The sequence below is a fragment of the Arvicanthis niloticus genome, chromosome 5 (genome assembly GCF_011762505.2).
Source record: "Arvicanthis niloticus isolate mArvNil1 chromosome 5, mArvNil1.pat.X, whole genome shotgun sequence".
Taxonomy (NCBI): domain Eukaryota; kingdom Metazoa; phylum Chordata; class Mammalia; order Rodentia; family Muridae; genus Arvicanthis; species Arvicanthis niloticus.
This window is the reverse complement of record NC_047662.1, coordinates 47,295,010-47,300,229: the sequence shown is the minus strand read 5'-3', so window position 1 is coordinate 47,300,229 and position 5,220 is coordinate 47,295,010. Positions and strand designations below refer to the sequence as shown.

Below are 5,220 nucleotides of genomic sequence, written 5' to 3'. Positions count from 1 at the left end.
ACTCTGAAGAGAAAATTTTGAAATTTTCACTCTGAAAATTTTACCAATTTTTGCTTTGTTTTGCCTTTTCTCAAACCAATTACATGTTATCAGTGAAAGTTAAAAGATAGTAAAATACGCAAATATCCACTAGAGAGAGATGAGAGAGATTGTGTGTGTGTGTGTGTCTGTGTGTGTGTGTGTGTGTGTGTGTGTGTGTGTGTGTGTGTGTGTTGGAGATTTCTCTTCCCCCAAAGAGGATGCATTTTGTAGAATCCCAGTCAAATGTATTTATTTTGTCTTGTGACTTTGTTTTTTGTTGTTGAGCAACTTCAAAAACCTGAAATTGAATTTTTTAGTGACATCCATGTGGGTTCAGAATGTAACTTAGAAACTTAATAAAAGGGAATGTGGTGTTCCCGTGATGTCCTCGTGATGTTCACCTTAACCAACAAGTCAAATTGTTGGTATAAATAACTAAATCAAGTCGAGTGGCACTGACTAAGGAGACTCTCATACTGACCCTCTTTACCCTGCTCACATTTCAACTTATCTCTGAGCTTTGTTGAACTTTCCCTCCTCCTTTACCTTTTTGTTTGTGTTATGTTGGTTTCCTTTGTTCGTTTGGCATACAGTGTAGAACACCATTCTCTCACCTATGAATTAAATATGGTTTCTCTCATGTTTCGTGTTAATCCATAAAATGAGGAGGAGGAATGAGACTAGACTGCACTCTTTAAATCTCCAAATATTAAATTAAAAAGGAACAAAAAGCGCTGTCCTTTCTCACCCATCGCTGCTCTGGGGCTGTGCTATCTACAGTAAACCATAGCCACATTGTTAGTATCCAGTTGAAATAAAGTTTCTTCTTGAAAGACTGTCAAATTTTAGGATCAGTTGTGGTGACTAAAAATGACCTTTTTGATTTGTCCCGTGTTTTAGTTTCTCCTTTCTATCCTAAATGGGTAGTGCTGAAAAAATAAAAAACAGATTGTGGACATGTGTCATGGGTATAATAGTTTATTGTCCAGACTGAACTTCTGGTTTCCTCCCTTTCCTCCTGGAGTACATTCAGCCTGTGCTAAATGCATCTTTAGCCTCAAAAGAAAAAGAGGTTTCTGTACAAAGCCAGTGCAGATTAAGTGACCCTTAATTCTGTTTTATAGAAGAGAAGTATGGTATATTTGAACTATAGCCATCAGTATTTTCCAAATCATGTTTGACTTACTAATCCAAGCAAACATTCATTGTGTTCTGAAACCCATGGTCTTATGTCACAACTGTCTCTCTTCAGATATGGGCAATAACTTCCACAGTCTTCATGACTTAAGAGTGTCGCTGAACTGGTAAAAGTGTATTTTTAAGTATAAAAATACCCCTTGAAAAACTTTAGGAAACTTTCCTTCTAATTATAATTCACAGCTCCATTAAAGGATATAGAAACCAGATTATATAAGCAAGAGGGGCTGGCTATGACAATTGTAGCTTTAAGGGAATTTTGCCCATTGGAAGTGAGTTGTTTTCTGTGCTTGCTAGTATCTTCCAGTGAGTTCTAATTTTATTTTCTAAAGAACTCTTAACCCAGAATGGAAATTGTTTCAGTTTTTTAAAGATCTGAAGCTATGATCAACACTTCAAGCTCCTATTTGTTGACAAGGTTCCAAGTCCTTGGAGTAATTCACACTAGTGAAGAATCTTCTGTGATATTTGACTGAACAACTTCAAGAAACCAATTTATGTGAGAGCAATGGTGATAGTATTTTTACAATTCTATGGAAACATTTTAGTTTAGGCCAATGCAGTGCACTGTTGCCTCAGCAAAGGATCAGAGGACTAACCCTAAGGATTGGGCTTTGTTTTGTTTTGATTTTTACTTTTTTTTTAAAAAAAAAAAATCATTTTTTACATAAGATCAAATAAAAAAGTTTCTTTATTTAAAATTGTTTATAGCAGACAGAAATGACATTTATGTTTTCTGAGCATAATTCAACCTTTCATCTACTCAGAGTCTGAATTATTACCTGATAGACAAGCTACCCATAAATTTCCTGCTCTCTAGACTAAGCATACCATGTGTATATTAATTCCATCTGACTCAGTCGACTTCCTTACCTTATTGACATCTTTTCTGGCAAAATGAATGTTGAATCTCATTTATTCATCATCACCTTAAGCTATTTAAAATAATAAACCAAATGACTATCTCAGAAGATCCAATGACAGATACTTTTCTTAGGAGTTGCTAGGATGACATTTCTTAAGGTTGCATTGGTTCCACGGGTTGGTGTTTAATTACGGCTTTTTAAAGGTGAATATGCATGGGGAAATGAGTCAAAGGAACTGGATATTGCTGTCAAATAATTATTTGGGAAACCAGCAGGAGCCGTGGGGGTGACACTTGTGGGGGTGACACTCTAGCCCTACCTACCAGCAGAGAAGGCATTTCCAGGGCTGATTTTAGGCTGTTTGAACACTACTAATGTTTCAAATGAAAAGTTTTCTTATTACTTTTTCCCTTGCATAGGGCAAAACCTTTCTGAATGAAATGACCAGTTTGAATCGTCATTTCCCACCAAGTGGCAGTGTAAGCCACTGGGGTTTTACTGTTAACAATAAGAAACTAAGAAAGGCATCACAGGGAAGTTTTGCTGTGTTTCTAACTTATAGTTATGCAATCCATCCGGTCAGTGAAGAAGACGCTTCTCAGTGTGTACTTTGACCTGGTAGTGGCCTTTATTTCAAATTATCTGTGATCCATGTAGCAAAAGTACACTGACTCTCTTTATAATCGTGTACTGCATATACCATCGCACAAAACATCTCGGGCATCAAATATTCACAGAAGAAACTGTGTGTTCAAATACTCAAGTATATTTTAAATTTAGTCGAAAAGTCAATGCCTCGCCTGTTCCTTCCTGCTCATTTCAACAGTGTGACTTACTGCTTCATCTGCAGTAAGGAAGGCTTACTGCATCCTGATCCGGTGAGCTCAGCCCAGCAAAGCAGCAGAGGCTTGCTCCCTCTGACAACCGCTGTGAGCTCTCTCTACTGGACAAGCAGGACAGGAGTGTGGCTGGACCGACTGAAGATAATAACCATGAGACCATCTTCACATCACTCACCTTATGAGTTAGTAAACGTGTGAATATCACTTTTTGTAACTGGTGATTTTTATAAATGTTCTTGCCTTCAAAATCCTTCCAGTCATCTCACAAAATCTCAAATATGCAATTACTCTTTGTGACGCATTGCTGCAAATAGGGTTCCCATTTGAAAATGCAGTTTAATGTAAGTTGTTACTGAAATGTGATGTTTTTTTTTTTCCTGGAAAATAAATGAAAACAATATGAAAATGAACCAACCTGTGAAACTTTTATATTCTGCATCTTAAAATTTTGCCTACATTTCCGGAAAATGTAATTCCATAATTAGGGAAAAGATGGTAGACCCAAGGACTGGCAAAGGCAAGAGCTTTCAGGTGGGAGAAATTCAATTCCATGCTTTGACTAGAGACCCAACCATATTACACCACAGTTCTAAATATCCTCATTAAAAATAAAATAAAATAAAAAAATAAAATGAATAACAGGGTGGGGTGCTAGAGAGATGGCCTTAGCTCTAGCTAAGAGAAGAGCACTGGCTGACTTTCCAAAGGACCCAAGTTCAATACCCAGCACCCAAATGGCAGCTCACAACTGTCTGTAATTCCAGTTCCAGGGGATCTGACACCCTCACAAAAACATCCATGCAGGCAGAAAGCCAATGTGTGTAAAATAAAAATAAATCATAAAAATATTTAAAAATGAATAACAGGGTTTCTACAACATCGGTTCTTTACGTTTAAATGAGGAAGTGGCTATTGGTCACTGAACAGTTATCTACCTAGTTGGTAGTAGTCAATGGGCAATTCTTTCCTGCTTTTATCTTTGTATAACCAGGGATAGGGATGAGCTTTCGTGCTCTTTTAACACTTTGCTGGGGTCCGGATGCCAGTTACCGTCCTGGCTCCTGTGGACCAAGAGAATATTTGTCAAGGACCCTGCTGTAGGTTATATGCTGTGGCCGCGTCTTGTCTTCATTCACTGGGTGTCCACTACAGCAGGGAAGATAGAAGGTGGACCCTCAATCCTAAATACCTTCACCACAAAGCTTCTAAAGCTTCAGTAGTCTGGAGTCCGAGGAGGACTTTAAGGAGCACAGCCAGCTTCTGTACCAGCAGAGTTTAAAATCCCGTGCTCCTTGCTCTTAGGCGCGTCCTTTAACGTTGTAGTTCTCAGTGCGCTACTTCTGTAAAGATAATCATTTCATGACAGAGTTTTGTGGCAACTGAACCGCTACACAGCATCTGTCAGCAGCAGAGGTGGAGGGGAGGAGTTAGAAGGGGGATGGGTAGCTTCAGGTCTCCGTTGTCCTGGAGAATTTGCATGTTTCCCACTGGCATCCCTGATGTCTGCAGGGGGAGAAATATGATGAGGGCCTCTGGAAGCGCATTTTCACAGTCAGACCCTGGCAACGGTACAAGGCAGCGGGGCTGGGAAGGCTCCAGAAGACAGAAATGGTGGGATGCCTAGGGCGGCTCAGAGGCCCACTGAGCAGGGGAGGGGCGGCCCGGGCAGTGTTTGAGGAGGTCACCTTGGAGACGGCCTAGGTGCCCAAGGGGACTGCGGGATCAAGAGATGCCCGGGACAACAACCGGTCTTCTGCAGCTCTGCTGAGGACGATCCCAGGTTTAGGTGGTCTGACCTGCCACCCAATGCAGAGCAGGTATGTGCAAACGCTTGGGGACAGAGGGTCCAGGGAAGGAGGCTGGGGAGGGAGCAGCCTATGTGGGGAAAAGGCGATCACTGTATCCAGTCCAAGAAAACCAGAAAAAGTGGTCCCAAGTTTGGTCTTCAAAGGTGGTGCTCAACTCATCCACAAACGCTGGTCGCCAGCGGTCTTTGCTACTTCCTGCACCTCTGGGGACCTCTGAATTCCCTTCTGGGGTCTCACTAGGGAAGACTGTCTGCAAGAAGAGCTGGAACCAGCTAATTTTCCGGAATTGACAAGCGTGGGAGGCACCTTACGTTAGGAATGTAGGTCTTGGTTTTTCTGGAAGGGAAGACTCAGTCGAGGCCGCTTTAAACAGCTCACTATTGAGTAAAACAAGGTGAATGAATACTCCAAAAAGACAAGCACAGGCTGAAAGGAATGGGCTCCTCCTCCTAAAGGAATCTAAAGTTTATGAATATTTATGAGATA

General features: G+C 40.8%; 1 protein-coding gene across 1 annotated transcript in view; it reads left to right on the top strand.

Moving 5' to 3' along the window:
• Positions 1–4,392: 4,392 nt before the first annotated feature.
• The window catches only part of Dynlt5 (dynein light chain Tctex-type family member 5), a 27,996-nt gene continuing 27,168 nt past the window's right edge, over positions 4,393–5,220 (top strand). The window contains exon 1 of the mRNA XM_034503290.2: positions 4,393–4,743. The gene's annotated coding sequence lies outside the window, so the exon portion shown is untranslated. The remainder of the gene's footprint in view (positions 4,744–5,220) is intronic.